Genomic DNA, 16,636 nt, shown 5'->3' with positions numbered 1-16,636 from the left:
GGTATTGATATCATAATGATGATTTTGTAACTATAGATAAAGAAAAATGCTTTGCTTTTCTCTCCTAACCAGAAAATCAGAAAAGCACAGTGACTTAATCAATCTATCTTTTTAATAATTGCATCTCAKATATATGGTGTGATCTATGCAGGTTATTGTTTCCAACAAAGCAGCCAACACGAGGTGAAATTGGTTATAATACACCCACAGTACTGGATTGTAGTTGTGATAGCCAGTGCCACAGTGTGAATGAACATTCACAGAATTAGAGCACAGCCTTTCAGTGCAACACAGCCACCCCAKCGTGCTGAAGAAGCTCTAGGGATACATTGGATCACTCGATCACCTGTTGCAAAGAAGAGCAAAGATTAAAGAGGAATGTGACTCTAACTGCTCTGCAGATAAACCAGAGACAGACTTGCTTGGAAGCAGCTTCATTAAGCTACAGAATCTTTACAAATCTACCTTTATTTGTTAGTGAAAATTTGAGAGACTCTATATCAAGTGCACCTTTTATAGAAAGAGCCACCATGTTAAACCAAGGACAGAAGTTTACTTTYTGGAGGGCAAAAAGGGGTTTCTCACTGTCTTTCATACTTCTGTTTCATTTTCAAAGCTACACCAAAGAAACATGCATAATTAAGTGCAACTCGGTGACCGTGACGCAGGAGGCAGAACAGAACTCCATGAACTGGAAACACTTCCTGGCTGTTTGCAGAYGGCAGGCTCAAAATGGATGAGAGAAAAGTAAACACTGCAAGAAAATGGGCTGAARTATTTTCAGTTACAGACCCTGGGGGTGCCAGCAGGTATATCCATATATAAATCAATGTGATGAGCCCTAGGACAAAAATCTATYAAAAACAAATAGATACCATCTCTGCCCAGGCAGTCTGAGCAGTGGGGTGTGATTGGCATAGAAACAGAGCAAAGCCAACGTGGACAATCTCAGAAGCAGCAATGGAAAAGTCCTATTGTTCTCACTATCATATATCTCTTGCCTGAAAACAAAACAAAACAACAACNAATGGAAAAGTCCTATTGTTCTCACTATCATATATCTCTTGCCCGAAAAAAAAAAAAAAAAAAAACAATAAAAAAAAAAAAAAAAAAAAAAAAAACAAAAAACCAACCACAAAATAAAACCCCCAACAATTAATTCTTTCAGAAAAGGACAGGGATGGTCAATAGTCTCTCCTCAGAGGCTGGTATGAGCAGAAATCCACTCTCTGGTCTTTCCAAAGCACCATTCTCAGTCTACCACCACAACCAGGGTGGGCCMTATTTCTTGGCTTCATCCATGGCCTTAACACTACTTCTTGGCCCCAAATAATTGTTTTCTGTTTAGATGCATCCTTCTAGGAAAGATGGCCTTCACTGGGGGTCATATTTTTATTCTGTTGGTAATGCAGCTTTTTGGAGTCCCTGGCTGATTATGCCTGTTTACCTTCTGATAATTGTACTTCCTGGCTGGCTGCCATGTATTTTTCTTTCTAGTTAATATAATGGCAATGAACCTGGYCTTCAACAAATACAGAGTGTTTGTCCTCCTGAAGTTCAATAGGATCTAAAACATAAACATTTTTTCCTGTGTTTCTGGGTACACCAGTATTTGGAGGCCAAGCTCCTTTATGAGTAGCAGCCACATCCAACACTTAGTATTTCTAAATCTCTTCAGACACCTGAATTCATTCTGTCTCTGGCAAGGCAACAAAGCTTACAAATGAATCCCCACACTTCTGGGGAARAAAGCTGAGAAATTAAGAGCTCCAGGTTGCAGGAACAAAAACTAGTTTTATGAACATGTAACCAAACATATAAACAGGTAACCATCTAAAAGGCATCCAAGGAACCTTTCTGGCAGAGGTAAAATTTTGTAGCAGGAAACCCTTGCTTTGTGCTGGTGCAGGAAAGTTTGATCCTTTGTCTGCATGTCTTTTCTCAAGGTGCATAATACTGCCCTGGAAACCCCTCTGACACTTTTTAGCTCTGGAGTCCAATCACCTTTTTTTTGGCTCTGTTGGGGTTTTGTCGGGATTTTTTTTCTGTTTGTTTTGGGGTTTTTGTTTGGTTGGGGTTTTTGTGTCATGCTGCTTTGCAGGTTCAGCTGGTGTATCTCAATGAATCCTCTCAGTTTTCTGTAGCTCACTCAGTTCCACAGAGTGCTCTAGGAATGCTGTTAACYGAGCAAGACTTTTCCCTGACATCAACACTCAGCAATGTTGAGCTGAGAAAGCAACAGACCATGGCATCTTATTGTATTTGTCTGAGATAGGATTCAATRTGAAGAATCAGCACATTGTTTCAATGTCTGCACACCAGTTAATTATTAAYGAATTCACAGTCAATAAAATATACTTTCTGGGTACTATCTGGTCAACAGTTAACCTAGTAGTTATGTTTGGRAAAGAGTTTATGAACAATCCCCTCTTGTCACAACATTAAAAATTATGGAACATTCACTTGTTAGCCTAAAACTTCCCAGAAATTTTTGGGGGGCAAAATAAAATCCTACATGAGCAGATAGAAGAGCACAACTTTCCAAAAATTCTGCTTCATTATTTTCAAGTCAGTGCTAAACTTCGTATGCATCAGTTTGGGATTAAAGTTTGCCAGGGCAGGTGTTTTTTGCAGAAGTAACAACTGTCCTGCTTGAGAAAAGAAYATGGATAGATCTCCCAAAATTGCAAGCACTGAAAAAAGAACCATGCTGAGGATATAATTTTTGATTCTCTTTTTTGTACATGTACAGCTATTGGATCACTTCTGGGAGAAATTTTCTTATATACATTAACTAGATGAATAATTCTCAGGACTGCTTTGTCAGACTCCACTGTTMCCAGTTTTTACTTACATGACTGCACTGCAAGTCTTCAAAATTGATTGCCTGGGTATCTCACTGGGACCTTTAAAAGAATATAACTAGGTAGAGCTATAAACCAATTTCAGTTATTGACGTTACATGCACCCACATAYGTAGATATAGCATTACACAGTCACACACAGTCCTCAAACACTTAAAATGTTAATAATGCTGCAGTGGTTGGCATCACWCTTCATGTCTAAATGCCTTAAAGATGCACAAAAACCAGACAGCCAAACCAATAAAACTCCCACAGTTCCTAGCTCAGTAGTTTTATAATGACTCATATTTCAGCAAAGGGCTCAAACCCATCTAAAACTGAAATCAAAGCTCTCAGAGTCTGGTACATCTTAGTCCTGGTGCTGCCTTTCCACATCCAGCTCTGTGACCCAGGAGTCCTGTACACATCCATCTGCTTGGGGATGTGGCACAGGAGTGGGTACAAAGCAGTTTAAAGGGCTGGCCAGAAAGCTGTGATAAGGAGGGGGTATAAACAGGGYTTCTCCGGTGTTGAGGCTTTCTCTACACTAATATAGAGTGACTTGATTTTGTTTATGGTGTGGGACCTGGATTGCCCACAAAGTTCTTTTTCATGGGATGCATTTTCTCAGTCCCCCCTCATTAAAGTAAATCTGATTACATTTCAGTCTCATTTTTTAAAGAGAGGGGAGCTAGCAGGGGGAGCTGGAGCCACACACTTAGATAATTTCCATTCAAACCCAGCACAGTAGTCCTCTCAGCCAAGTCACACTTAGGGGAAAGAGGCAGAGAGGAAAATGCTGTACTATTCTTTGATGGGCTTCACTGGGTGGATGAAGCATGATCAATCATCCATAACCTGACAAGGCCTCAGAAAAGGCAGAATCATGACTACATCATGTATGCTTCCAACACCAAAACAATAGGGGATACTGTTTTGGGTTGCAGGGGTGGAAAGGGAGAACATTTAAAGCTGTAGTAACAAAGAACAATGATTATCTCGTGGGTGGTGGTAGGTGAGGGGGGTCTGGAAGAGGACATCAGAAGAAGCTGGGAGGGATGAGGTGTCTCATCCCCTCCCTGCTTCAGCCTCTGTCCTCTCTGAGACATTTCAACATTCGTTATCCTAGCAGCAAGCTCTTTTCTGTGATGGGGAAGAAAGAAATCAATTGTGTTTTTAAAAGCTACTTGGAGTCCACAAAAGGTGCATTGTTTCAAAATGGGTTGAGGGGGCTGGGTGCTTTGGGGGGAAAGAGTTGAACTTACACCATCATTTCGTCTAATTACGCCTGATGTTATTCCTGTTGTCATGTGGGTTACTACAAAGCCAACTGCCAGCTTGTGTCCCTGAGAGCAAAGACTAAACTGTTACGCTTACAAGGACACAGGGCTTCTTTTCCTCTCCCTCCTCCCCTTCCCACACCGCTGCAGGCKCTGGCTCCTCCTTGGGATACCCACACGTTTGGAAGAGATGTTGGGAAACATGGGGGCAGAAACTCCCTAGGAGATACCAGCCACTTCTGCCAGCGAGGAGACAGCCCCTGGGCTTGTCCTGTAAAAACCCAGGCACACCCTGAGACACGTCCAACCAGGCACCTTGACAGTGTCCTGGCCTCTTCTGTTTGGACAACACATTTKTCACATCCAGTTCCCAGCCCAGGCACATTGGAACTGATCACAAAACAAGCTATTCTGTCATCTCATCCAGCTTTCCTCTCAGACAGAAGSGGAGTGGGAGACCATCAGGGTCACTGCCGCCACAGCTAGCAAGGTAAGGCATGAGGCCCAGGCAAAACAGAGCAGATCACAAAATGAGAGCAGCTACAGCTATCACCAATGTAAACTCTCAGATCTCTTAGTAAGATCCACCTCCTCATCTGAAGGCCAGATCCAGTGACCTGACTGTGTCCTGCTTGCACCAGCCTTCATCTCGTCAAGTTTGGGAACCTTGCTGGCTTTCTAAGACACCCTCTGGCCATGTTTAGAAGACAAGCAGAGCCTGGGCTGTCCCTCGGTCTCAGATGCACACCCATAAATGCTGTCTCCTGCCAGTCTGGCTCAGCTTGGCCCAGGAAGGGAGTATCCCAAAGGGCGCTTGGGGTGAAGGAAATCTTCCAGCTCTGCCCCTGGGTTTACGATAGCCACAGCCAAAATAAACACGGTCAGAACCTGATCCTTTGGCAGACCCTGCCAATTCAGGCAGGGTCACACCTCATGGCTGGGAATGGGTGAAAAGCTAACATGATGTTCAAAGCAGCTTAGAAAACCTTTTGTTCGCCCTAATTTTAATTTTGTAGGCTGCCCTCCCTGCCCTCTGCTGTCATCTTAGCCTAGCAGAACACACCATTTCATCAATGACTTGGACTGGACATTCAAAACAGAAACTGTGGTTTCTTCAGTGCTGGGGAAAAATCTTTGTCTTGAAGCACTGTGGTGCACTGTGCATGCTGCCGGGGGCTCCCAAAGCCCCACAGGTCCAAGCAGGTATTTACAATAATGTTCTTCCTTCCAATATGTTTGTGCATATTGACAAAAATAAAACCAAACCAACAAAAAAAAAAACCCCAAACAATCAACAGCAACACACTCAAACAAAAAAAAAATCACACACACACCAGAAAAAGAAGAATGTAAAGAACAGCCTTCAAGTCACTGTTCTTCCACACTCAAGTAGTGTTCTGATTTGGTTAGTTTTTAATATGTAGGGACACACATTCCCATACACCTACGGTAGAGATGGCAAAATCAAAAAACAGATGCTTAACTGTAAAAGCCGTCCTTGTTTTACACTCACCAGCCTCAAATCCTCCTCGTCATCCCTGTACTCTTTCTTTATGGAAGTGAATTATGGAGAAGGACTCAGAAGACAAGCGGGTCTGGAGCCCATTGGGAAGCTGACCTGGTTTCTGTGGGTCAGACGTACTGACCCTTGCAGTGAGACTGTAAAGCTCACCTTTCCAAAGCTCCAGCMAACCACTGCTGGGACAGACGTGCTGGAAGCTGTAACAATGGCTGCACTGATGGAAGGGAAGGTTTTATTGTAAGTTAGATTTTGAGATGAGTAATTATGCAAACAAGCAATTAACTAAAATAAATAAGAATGTCTTCCTCTTTCAGGGCATGCTTTTAGTTTGACTTGCAGTAGGGCAGATTTCTCAAAGCTGAATCAAGCCTTAAAAACAAAGATAAAGGGGATGCCGGGAAARAGATAAATACTGTTCCATCTCTCCTCTACAGCATTAAGTGCTATGTGCATGTATGTGCAACAGGGCAGCTGTAACTCACAGAATCAGGAAATAYATTAAAATACCAAAGATTTGAGGCCAGGTAAGGCCCACTTTATTGACCTACCATCTGTGGAGCAGCATCATTCTATTATTCACATAAATTTCACTCATGCAAGACAGGATACTTATTTTTTCTCTTAGTGGTGGTGGTGGCTGTTTTCTGATTTCTCCCCCCCTCGAAGGTTGGCTGCAGGCTGTTTGCAAGACAGCTGAATATGGTGGTACTTTTCTCTGTGCTATAGCTTCAGCTAACTCAGCTCATTAGACCAGACACTTTGGAAATCCAARTATTTTGAGGTCAGCCTTCTCCTCCTATAGTGCATCACCACCTTGTTTACAAGGCTTTTTCTGCCCTACACTCCTGCATGGATGAAAGGCAGCTGGGATGAGAAAGCAGTGCCAGATTCCAGGAAGAAGGACAGATCTTCCTGTGAGAGAAAAGGCAGCCCTGTAAGTTTCTGAGTGGGAAACAAGGAAGTGACAGATAATGTACATCATCTTTCCCTGCTAAGGCGCATTTTAGCAAAAAGGATCTAGAYTTCTCTTTGGGAATATCATGCAATGAGCCTGCAGAAAGGAATGTGCTGGAGATTCAAGAGTAGAAATCACTGAAGTAATTAAGCTCGWCTTGAGAAGCAGAGGAAAAAAATCATGCCCCACAACCACTCCATCTCTCCACCCAGCCACCCCCACCCCAAGATTCTTTTCTCAMATTTTGGAAAAAAAATGTGTATAAAATGTGCTCCCATATGACTTGGGCTTTGTATTCCCAAATTATTTGTTTCATTTTGAAATTCCTCTGTCTTTTTGTTAAGCAGCATTTTAAAATTTTTTTAATTGAAAAAAAAAAAAAACCCAAACAACGACAAACAAACAAACAAAAACCAAAACAATCCCAAATCAAAATGGCTTGTTTCATTTCAGGTTGGTGGAATAAAATATTCTCTGTAGAACAGAAACAATTATCTTCCCTGTTATTTAGGTCAGCTGTGAAATGAACCATTTGCTATTTACAAATCCTTTTGTTATCAGCTGAGGTCTAGAGCCCCATCTCCTGGAGTCAGGTGATTATGTTGGAAGTTTGGTTTGATTGCTTTTGACATTTCTTGCCCTTGTGATTTGGAAGGAGATCTTGAAAATGTGTTTTAAGAATAATGAACAGTGTGACATCTGCCTGAGTCTCCACACATCCGGAAACAAAAGTTTAATGTGGAGCAATCTGTTCCAAGTTTATCAAGACACTGTTAACTCCAAGGCTCACTTATGAGGTTATGCCAGCATCACTCATGAAGAGCTTGCATAGGACTGGATGCTTTTATTCAGGAAGATTCAGCCTTATCCCCTCAGCTGACCCACTAGGGCACATCAGGAGGAAAAACCTGTTCAGCCTGAGTAAGCTTGTTCCTCTGTCCTGTGGGTACCARCCCTGTCCATTCACTTCTCAGCATTCAATCCCAGTGCTGCGACAGCATTCCGAAAAAAAAGAGCTTTTGCTGTTCCCTTCAAGGATTTGCATTCACGCTTCTGGTTCACAGGCAACACCAACACACATTGATTACAGCTCAGAATCCGAAGAAGAGGAAATGACACCGAACAAGGGCTCTCATGTTTCCTGTGGCTGCACTGGTGACGAGGTAAAGGTCAGCCTGCTACAGCTACAGGCGTGCAGCGGACTCATTTTCAGGATGGCCATCTGCAGAGGRTAGTCAAAAAAGAACCATAGCCTGAGCCAGGACCTGATCCAGGGCCAAAACCATTTTCTCTGCAGCCTTGGTATTTACGCCCTTCAGCAATTTGGAGGTTTATCAAGACTTTGCCACTGCCTCTGTCAACCAATTTACCAGCTATTCATGAAGCTGCGGCAACTTGATTGTCACCCTGACCTCTTCACTGTCATTTGGCCAAGCCAGGCAGGCTTCGCTCTCTCGATTGCAGTTCAGAAACCAAGCTAGCTCAGCCACCTCTCATCATTTTGGTTATTCTTCCTCTGAACCGCCTCCACTTTGTGTCTCTCTCTTCCTGGCAGTGACCTGGAAACAAGCTGACTTCTCACCACTTTTTCACAACAAAACACCAGTTGGAAAGAGGTCTCTCCTAATCACAGAGGTCACTGTTGAGAATTTCTGAGCTCTAAGCTGTTCAGTTGCCTGATGTCCCCCAGACTCACAATCTGGCTTTTTAAATCAAAATCCATCTCAGGTCCAGCTGTCAAAGCACAAGAGCAGTCCTTTTTTCTAATTTGTAGTGCAGGTAAAATATGTAATTCACACCAAACTGAGCTCTTTACCTGAACGCAAATACAAACATACCAAAAAAAAAATCTAACCAAAAAAACCCAAACAATCAAAAAACTAAAAACCCATCCTTTTGTTTGCTTCCCATTAATATGTTCTAAACACAGCAGCCTGAATCAATTTGGAAATAAGGAGGTCCTGTCCATCTGTTCTTCTGTCCACTCAGACTCTTCACTACTACTCAYCACAGATCCCTTGTAACCAGAGCTATGGAGCTTCTTTACAGCTCATTTTGAGCCCCAAACCTTTCCATGACAGGTCTCATCAGGACTCTGCCTCTCTTTGACYGAGTTTATTTATCCCTTCCCTGGATGTTCAGCTCTTCCTGAGTTTGTCTCTCCTTTTTAGTCCATTCTTTTTCCCTCTGTAAGCCCCGTGATCCCCTGCAAGGCATTTCATGAAAAGCACCGTGTTCACTTTCTTCAGAGCACCTTGCTCAGTTCAGATGGGGAGTTAATGATTTCCCAGGTCTGTGCTGTGGATCTCCCCATCCCCTCTGCTGACAAAGCACCCCCAAACTTCCCTAAGAGAACCTGAACTCCTCCCTTTGAGGGAACAGTGGGTCAGAAACCTCTCTGCTGGAGGGTCTTTCTGAGGTTTGCCACCTCGGGGTGTTGTGGGGAGGCCAAAAGGAATGAAAGCCAAGAGAGCCAAGAAAGCCAGAGCAGCTGCAGAGGCTGCTGCTCAACAAGGAGACAGTGGCTTGGCACACCCAGAGAGCTCACCAGAGGCAAAGCCAGAAGGCAGAAAGGCATTGGGGGTGGGAGAAGAGAGGAGTAGGATATTTAAAGGAGAGGGTGAGGGCACATGAGGTGAGAGATGATGGAAGCAGGGGAAATGTCAAGGTGGAAAGTGCTGGTTGAAGAGGAGGAAAGAAGGCAGAGAGGGCACAGGGGGAGTAAAAGGGCCATTTTCTCACTAGCTGCACCTGGAATTAGGAATTATAAACTCATCTACCTGCTGCCCCCACACCCCTGCCTCAGAAAAAACAAATAGGACACTGAGAGTATTTCTATTCCAGACCCACRGAAGCAGGAAAGGGAATCCTTTTAACCACTCACACAGCACTGGACGGTTGCTCAGAAAGGCCCAAATAGTCCTGGGAATGGCACCTTCTGCTGAGGGTCCCTGAAACAGTGACACAAACTGTCTCCCAGCCAGTCCCTCAGCAGTAAAGAGGAGGCAAAGTCTGTAAGGAAAAGAAATATTTTTAATTGAAGCAGGCCGTACATGACTTCATCACTGCAAAATTCTTACTGCCTCTGCCCCACAGAGCTTGTAGCTGAAGCCAGGAGRATCATCTGCTGGGGGTGAGCAAAGGAGAGCTGCAGCTCCAGCTTGCCAATTTTGTGCAAAATGGGGATGRTTTTACTCCATGGACTGTAACATCAGTGAAAGTGCAAGTGAATCCGGTTACTGGAAAGCCAGGACCCCATCCATACATTTCTGATGTTTGGAGGGATGATGCTGTTTCAAAGATGATAGGATTGCATGCCAGCTGATGGCCTTCCAGCACTTGGAAAAGAGCAGGGGACAAAGTTCCTGTTTATGCACAAGTGACTGAGTAACCAGTAATTTGGGGAAAGGAGCATTACACACTCCTAAAGAGCAGCCTTCCACTGGGAGTTTTTCAGTTTGTGGTCAGTTGTGGCAGCGTGAGGCTCACCAGCTGCCATCCAATGCGCCTCAGGCTCTGGTCATGGCTGAGCAGCTCGAAGAAAGTCCCCCAGAAACAGCAGGGAATCTGATTCCAGGCAAATGGGAAGCAGATTTGGGACAGGGATGTGACACAGACAGGGAGTGACACTGCAGATGCACATACAGGCACAGGAGTCAAATGGCACCCATCCAGAAAGGCACACCAAGGTGGGACACGCCATCGGGAGAGGAGAGTGAAAGGAAGGAGCTTTCCACCCCATCCAGTTATACCCAAAACATTASACTTTCTCTGTCCTTCCCATGGCCACAAAATCTGATAATTTCTCCCTCTTTGCTGTTGTGGCATCTATGTCCACCACTGGAGATGAGAGAGGCAGTGTTGGCCCAGGTTCTTGGGTGAAAAGAGCAAGCCCACATTCCTTTTGCTGAGATCTGCAGTCTCAGCTGGTCAGATGGGCTGTTGGATGAGCTTGAGATCCAGAATTGGCCACAAGAACATCAGAAGTTGGAGGTCCTGCTGCCCCAGTCAGGTGCTTGGCACCCTGGTTGACCCTCATGGTGAAAACTGCCCGTGCTGAGCCCTGTTGAGCATCACAGTAACCCCAGTGCAGGTCTGAAAGGGGGGTCTTGCCTCAGCTGGGGCTCCTGAAGGGAAGGAACACTCAGCAAAGCAACTCTGGTGAGTCAGAAGCCTCATSTCAGCCACCACTGAGCCAAGGAACCGGCAGTGTTTTGGGCCCTGTGGGTAGGGGCCAGGCTGGTGAGGAAYGCTGCTTGCCAAAAACGAGGGATGCTTGCAGTGCAAAGCAACCAGGTTTTAGCTGAAGCAAAACTGCTTCCCCCAGAGGGGGCTCAGTGGCACKGAGGGAGGACAAATCTCATTTTCATGAGTGTCAGGCTGGTCTCATCAGGTGATGCCATGTGTGCCATTCCCCTTGCCCTTGTTGCAGCCAGGTTCCCCTTCATGTTCCTTTTCTTTTCTRTGGATATTAAGGAAAAACTGAAAGATCCCCCTGGAGTCTTGGTTTCCAAAATGTCAAATCCCTACTACAACCCACCTTTAATGTTAATTAAAAATATATAATTGAATTACATTAAAAAAATAAATCATCTAGAAGCTCCAGCATGAGCACTGATTCAAAGGACAGAGTTGCAAGAAGGTCTGGCTAATGATGAACAGGAATGAGACAATCCTCCATGGGCTGCAGAGTGCTCAGGAAATTTGCATGGAAACTAAAGCCAAACCTGAGTGGCAACCCAAACCCAGTCTCTTAGAAGAGATAGTTGCTGGTACAGCAGTCACTTGAAGTCCAAATATCTGAAAAAAAAAATGAGTTCATCTCTCCATGCAGAAAATACCTGACCTGATGTATCCAATTCCACCAGTTTACAGCTTTCCTACATTTGCCCTGGAAGTTTGCCAAGCAGTATACACTGAATTTAATACACCRCAGGTTTCTGACTGTTTTTCTTTCTTTTTCAAGGACCAAAGTCAGAGACGGGACTTTTTTCCCTTCACACTAATTTTTCCCAAAGGGCAGAGACAAAGCTATTCCTTATGCGAAGAAGCTGAGATCCCAAAAAGTTTTTTTGCCTTCACATGCATGGCTTTACATGTCCCCCTTGCTCAGCTCTGAGAAGGGTTCTGCTTTATAAGAATAACATGGCGTGCAGATGCCTATAAATGGAAGATGAAATTGTTACTATTAAGGCCAGGCTCTGCCAAGGCAAACAAGTGCAGGGCAAACTGTGTGTGCAAAGGAAGGGCRCTGAGAAAACTTGAAGTCAGCTGAATCATAACTTCACTTTAATTTTAACATCACTTAMACTACATAAACACAGCCATCTTATTAATAACAAAGCCAGCTCCTCAGCAGAGCTGTTGTTTGGAAAGCCAAGCCCGTGCACATGAGAGCAATGGGAAGAATGTTGCAGGAGACACATGCCTTCCAAAGCTGTGTTTAAAATTTAAAATAGTTGGGATGTCTGAGRTGCAACAACTTTGCAGGAGCCTTGAATAGTATTTGATGTCTCTGCTGCAGTTCTCCAGGGTCCTGACCTCTGCAGGGGCAGGAGCTTGTCACGGCTGGCACAAGGAAGGACAGTGCAGTGGGGACAGCTGCTACCTGTCTGTGGGATATTTGTGCCCTCACACTGTGCACAAGTGAGAAGATTCTGGGGTGGACCATCAGGATTGCACACAGTTCAGCCCTGTGCCCTGTTCACTGTGAGATGGAGAAAATACCACCTTGCTAAGTTTGAGGCACACCAAGTAGTAGAGCAGAGCAGAGCTAAGCATTTTTACGGTTGTCTTGAAAGAGCGATTTGGTGCCTGTGGTGATCTGATAATCTCAGGGTGAGGAGTGAAAACACACTGGTACAAGSCTTGTGCTTTATTGCTTCTGACATTTTGTAAAGGCAGACTGGCTCAGCAGCTCCCTTAAAATACAGCCCCTAAAGAAGCGGTGCAATTCCTAACGCATTCCTGATGAAACTCCCCTGACTTCCACGGCCTTGTGTTAAGGCTGGATTTGGCCCTGTCAGTAAGGCACATTTAGACTTACAAACTGAAAACTGCCTCTGGATTCCAGAGGGACTTGAAAAACTCCCAGAGCACTGGAGTGCAGCAGTGAGATTTATGCTTTTCCCTGACTTTTTGCTACTCAGTAATACATTTGTATGATCAAAATAAAGCCAGATCTGGCATTCTCCCCTCCTGATTTCTCTAATACCCAGGGAACTAAATGACAGCATAGACTGGAACACTAATGCTCTAAGCCCCAGAAGAGCTTTTTGGGGGTATTTTCACAGCCTGTGGAAAGAATGCATTCATGGGTATTTGAAATAGCAGGATTTGACACTTTAGCTCACCCCAGTCTGCAGAGCCGCTGGTGACACAGGTTCCTGTGTAGAGGCACAGACGAAGCCAAAATAAGCTCCTTCTGATATTTATTTGCAGAAAGCAGCACCTCTGGTCTCCAAATGGATGAAGGACTTGGTTGTTGGGCACTCTCTACCCACTGCTTTTTCCCAGCTTTGGAAGAGGATGACTGCTAAACAGATAAGACAAGAAGATGGAAAGAGGCATAAAGAGAGTCATACAGAGCCAGAGCAGCCCAGCAAGGGCTCAAGGCTTCTCAGCAGCATGGGAAAGCTGAGCTGTTTGTGCCACACTCCTAAGGCAGGAGCATGGGGATATGGAGAGCAAAGCTGGGACTGGGAGCCGGGGGAAAGCTTAGCACTCCTTCTGTTGCCTGGGGTTGAGAGGAGGTGGAGGCTGCATTTCCCTCACATTTCAAGCCTCTCTCCTTACCCAGTGCTAGAAGAAATCACAAACTCTGAGTTCTACTGTCAGCAGCAATCTCATTTCCATAACTTCTCATGAGTGTATCAAGGGTGAGGGATGCTTCAGCTGCTTGTGACAGGGTTTTAGGGCAGAGGTTTGCAGCACAGCAATTTCTCACCCAATTAAGCATTGTCAGATTGAAGGRCTGTGAAATGACTGCAAATTATTAATTGTAGTATTTCATACTCTCTTATGCAAACATACGCCCAAAATGGGGAAAAGAATAAGAGGAGCATGCTAGGGACAGCCTTTGCTTTCATATGCTGTGAATTAAAAGCATTGTGGCCACACTGATAAAATGATCTCTGGCTTTTCTCTTTTAGGATTGTCATATTACCAAAGGTTAACAAACCCAAAATGAACAGATCTCCAGGGGCCTTCCTTAGCTCCATTTCTATTACTCTATAATCTGAAAATTACTTGCTTTTTCTTATCCTTTTTTTTTCACTTTTGTATTGCTCTTTTCTGTCTATTCCCATTGTCTAAATGCACTCATGGGCAGCCTGTACCCAGCTGTTCTTGTGCCAACATTGTACTTGAGTTAAATAACTCTATTTCCTCCCCACTATTTAGGCCCCTGATGTATCTGTGGCAGCCAGTCCTACCCTTTTCAGCTTTTATTTCATTAAACTCAACAAGCTCAAGTTTGGGCCCTCCTGTAGTCTACAGTATGAATGTGCTCTTCTCTAGGCGGTTGCAGGACCCTTCCTCTGCACCTCTACTTTCTTTAACATTGAAAGATAAAGGTATTTCTGCCAGGATTAGCTGCCCAGAAAATGTTGTCTAAGGAAAAGTTGGATGCAAGGGAATATGGGATTTGGTAGGAAGTGGAACATTGTAATAGCATTTTCTAGTAGAAGAACTGACAATATATAAAAGGGATATTACTGTTGTCCTCCTTTATTTTGCACTGTGATTCAATAGCTCGGATAGATAATCAAGATTACAAACCAATYCATTGCTTAATTCCTGGGCTGGTACTTCTCACTATAGCTTGCCCAGACTCCTCACTTCAAACAGGATGGCAGCAAGCCTCTATCAAGCTGCCCTGCAAATACTGCAGACAGTATGAACCTGTACGCTTGGGCTTCACATGCTCTCCAGAGATCTATTCCATGGCCATATCATTGTTTCCATCTTCCACTTTAGGTGTCTCCTGGCTCATGGCACCACCTGGTGAGGCACCCACCCTCTCTCAGCTGACATTATCCCTTGTGATATAATATCCATTATCCAAAAGCTGTAATCCTCTCTGAGCTGCCAAAGAATAGTCAAAATATGAACAAAGATTTGCTCTGCACTGGGTCCAGAGTAGTTAAGCCTTATGGAAGATAAAGATGCACCACTGCTTATAGAGCACAGAGATCAAACACCTTGCTCCTTCCCATCGGGGAACAGCAGAGCTGTGAAGGAGAGTGAGAGTAGCAGGTCTTGAAAGGTCACCATGTACTAAAAAAAATACAGCTGCTTTTAAAGAGAAAGGGGAGYCTGACACTCCCGGAAGGATTTTATTGTTTGCGTTTGTAAGACACAAGACATTTTTAATGATGTGTTAATGACCATGTTATGTTCAGATGGGATTCATCACACTGCCCTCTCTCTGCTTGAAAATTCAGCATCTACTCCTAGCTGGCTATTTAGGATCCCCCTCTGATGAAGGRCAGAGGATCTGTCTCTCTCCAAGAACACTCTCTATGACAGAGAGGATGCACTGCCATCCAGAGCTGTCAGCCTCTTTCCACACGCTATGGCAGCACATCCATGCTCTATCCCAGCTGTGCCTCACAACTATTCCTCAAGCAATGGCCTTCCTGCCATGGCCAGGGATTTGAAAAAATATCCTGAGTTGTCCCAGAAGCAAAGTCAAAATTCAATGACAAGAATCCCATTGTTAACRCTGGTGAACAATAGACAGACACAGACTCACGGGATCAGGAACATAGCCCACAGTGCATGTCACATATTATTCTCCCTGCCCTGTAAGATTCATGTACTTGCAACTAACATTAAGCTTAGGGAAAGATTTGGAACKTTTTTGGCCCAGGAAGTTGCCATCCTCCAAAAAGCGATGCTGAGTGTGCTCCACCCTCTGCTGCTGCTGTGAGCCAGAAAAGGCTGATTGAGAGCAAGCATCTGTGGCCATAAGTTGATGGACGAACCAAGAGTTCCTAAAGGGCCTGCTGATGTATCCAGTTCCATGGTGCTGAGAGAGAACCATTTTATGTGAAATCACATACTTTTTACTCTCTGTTACCCTGGGCTGTCAAAACTGGAAACCTTCCAAATCCTGAGTGATTGTTGAAGATGGCAGTTGTTATTTTAAATACTTTGGGGAGGGGCTGAAAGTGATGACTACTGTGACTATTGCTTCTATTTTCAGTTCTTCAGCCCTCAATAAACAGGACTGTAGAAAGGCAGAACTAAATCAAAAGGCCTGGCCTGCCTTTACAGCCATTTCTGTCATTCATTGACTGATGCAGATCATCTTAAAACTTGATACCAATTTTGACAAGTACCATACCCATGGCTGACATGCTCCAGACCTCCTCTCCTCTGCTGCTTAGAAACTGTGTCCTAATTTCTAGTTTCTAAGTTAATTGATGGTTATATCTGAAGACTTTTATTTTTTCCTTTTTTTTTTTTTCTCTAAGCTCTATATAAATAACCCCCAGCAGCCTGGACAGTTTGTTATCAGGACTATAAGCTGTCCCCCATTAAAGGCCTTCAGAATCCCAAACTCCAGAAACGCATGGCATTTGCTGCTTTTCATGGGAAAGGAGAACAAATTTTGTGGTTCAGATGTTGCTGTGACCCAAGTGCTCTGTTGGAATTCACTTTTTTGCATAACAGCCTGCAGTTTTATCTGCAGTATTAGTCAGAGATGAACTTCTCTGTCCTTTGTCCCAGGGCTCTGTTTTTTGGCACCACCTGATACTTGACTCAAGAATTGGTCAGTATTTCCATAATGATTAACCCACTGACAGTCAGCATCAACATATCAGCGTTAAATATGGGAGTATTTGGATTGCACAGATGCCAAGTGACCATTTCTAATCAAATAAAAATGTGTCTGGAGAGCCACCCTCCAGGGCACCCTTCACAGTCCTGGGCAGCCTCAGAGGATGAGCAGGAGGGCGCTGGATTTTGGTTGTGCCACACAATTCTTCTAATGTGGTAGTTACAGTTCAAAGAAAAAAATGTGTGTTTG

The 16,636-nt window shown here is 44.2% G+C and overlaps 1 long non-coding RNA gene across 1 annotated transcript; it reads left to right on the top strand.

The window, feature by feature from the left end:
* Window positions 1-4,517: 4,517 nt before the first annotated feature.
* On the top strand, window positions 4,518-6,174 carry LOC130572806 (uncharacterized). The gene is made up of 3 exons (XR_008965262.1): window positions 4,518-4,613; window positions 5,140-5,326; window positions 5,684-6,174. It is a non-coding gene; the product is annotated as an uncharacterized LOC130572806 (long non-coding RNA).
* Window positions 6,175-16,636: the final 10,462 nt, after the last annotated feature.

The sequence above is a fragment of the Malurus melanocephalus genome, unplaced genomic scaffold (genome assembly GCF_030028575.1).
Source record: "Malurus melanocephalus ecotype Western Australia unplaced genomic scaffold, MMel_1.1 scaffold_42, whole genome shotgun sequence".
NCBI classification, from domain to species: Eukaryota; Metazoa; Chordata; class Aves; order Passeriformes; family Maluridae; genus Malurus; species Malurus melanocephalus.
Note: the sequence above shows the minus strand (reverse complement) of the source record. Positions and strands in the feature narration are given on the sequence as shown.